This window comes from Mauremys mutica, unplaced genomic scaffold (assembly GCF_020497125.1).
Source record: "Mauremys mutica isolate MM-2020 ecotype Southern unplaced genomic scaffold, ASM2049712v1 Super-Scaffold_100466, whole genome shotgun sequence".
Taxonomy (NCBI): domain Eukaryota; kingdom Metazoa; phylum Chordata; order Testudines; family Geoemydidae; genus Mauremys; species Mauremys mutica.
In genome coordinates, this window is record NW_025423345.1 from 81,724 (window position 1) to 83,514 (window position 1,791).

Below are 1,791 nucleotides of genomic sequence, written 5' to 3' on the forward strand. Positions count from 1 at the left end.
GGCGGGAAGTGGAGTGACCTGGCCCCAGCCTGCTCCGCTCTGCCAGCTCAGGCTGGGGGACAGGGGTGCCCTGTAGGGCACCAAAATGTCTAGGGACAACCCTGAATAGATCATTTTCCCACAGGGACCGATGGCTGTTAGAATAGAAATATTCAGGCTGCCTGTACAGGCCTAGACTTTAAGAACTTAGGTGCATTTTTATCACTTAGCTAGTGACAGGGGTATAAAACAAAGACCCAAAATCCCAGTCTGCCTGTGTCTGGGCCTTCTCTCCCTCGGAGAGTCTGAGCCCTTGTTCGTAGGCGAAGGCCTTTGGCTAAGCAGCAGGGGCAGCCGTAAGCTGGGAAGCGAACGGTCCCATCCTCACCTCCCAAACCCGTCACACTGAACTAAGGTGGGGTTGGGCTGTTAGGAAGACGATCCTGTCCCGATAGTGCCCATCACCACCAGATAACGAAACAGATCTTAAGGGAGCATCCGGTCTGGCACGAAATCCCTTCTCAATGGTTGTGGTTGTGAAACCCTCATTTCTGTAGGGTTTATCTTTCTGGCCCCCACTTTTCTATTGTCAATCTGTCTGGTTCTCTAATTGTTTCTGGCTGCTGCCGAATTAATTTTGCTGGGTGTAAGTTAATTAGGGGAGTAGGATGTAATTGGTTAGAGAATTCTGTTACAATAGGTTAGAATTGGTTAGTTACAATGATTGGTTAAGGTCTAGCTGAGAATATTACTGTGTAAACTGGGGTCAGACAGGAAGTGGAAGAGGAAATTGGAATCATGCTAACGGGGGGGATGGGACTAGGGAACGGGGAACAGGGACACAGCCAAAGCTCTGTGGTGTCAGAGCTGGGAAGGGGGACGTGGGGTAAACACGCTGCAGTGTCAGAGCTCATAGACTCATAGATTTTAAGGTCAGAAGGGACCATTATGATCGTCTAGTCCGACCTCCTGCACAACGCAGGCCACAGACTCTCACCCACCCACTCCTGTAACAAACCCCTGGCCTATGTCTGAGCTGTTGAAGTCCTCAACTCTTTGTTTAAAGACTTCAAGGTGCAGAGAATCCTCCAGCAAGTGACCCGTGCCCCACGCTGCAGAAGAAGGTGAACCCGCCCCCCTGCCCCAGGGTCTCTGCCAACCTGCCCTGGAGGAAAATTCCTTCCCAACCCCAAATATGGCGATCAGCTAAATCCTGAGCATGTCGGCAGGACTCACCCGCCAGCACCCAGGAAATAATTGTCTGTAGGGATGTGGGGTAAACGCTCTGCTGTGTCAGAGCTGGGAAGGGGGACACTGGGGAACAGACTCTGTCGGTCTATAGAGATAAGCCCGACTGGTGTGAAGGGAAGGGCTTCGGAATCTGCTTGCTTGGAAACTAACCCCACTAAACATCCCTTTGTCTGCGCTTCTGACTTCCGGTCTTTTGCTGCTTACTGTCTGCCTGACAAGAGCCAGGGAAGTGGGCAGGGGAAGTGGGCCTCTAACAATGGCTCCTTGCTCCTCTCCCTCCAGGCTCAGGGGTCAAGGATGGGCAGGACTCCAGGCTCTGCTTGACAGATCCTGGCACAGGGGCTGCAGGAGGGAGGGGGGCAGAAAGGATTGCAGGTTCTGACCTGTGCTCAGGATCCCCAGGGCTAGAATTCTACCTTCCACAGGGCCAAATAATGGGGTGAAGCCATTTGGGTAATGAAAACCAGTGCTCCAGGTGAGGCTTGAACTCACAACCTCAGCACAGCTCCTCTCAGCACTGCACTATAAATACTGTGTGCTAACCAATTGCACCACTGAAGC

The 1,791-nt window shown here is 52.4% G+C and overlaps 1 non-coding gene across 1 annotated transcript; it reads right to left on the minus strand.

Annotated features, from left to right (window-relative positions):
* Positions 1-1,697: 1,697 nt before the first annotated feature.
* TRNAI-UAU lies at positions 1,698-1,791 on the minus strand. Its single transcript has 2 exons — positions 1,754-1,791; positions 1,698-1,733 (listed from the first exon to the last, which is right to left on the minus strand). It is a non-coding gene; the product is annotated as a tRNA-Ile (tRNA).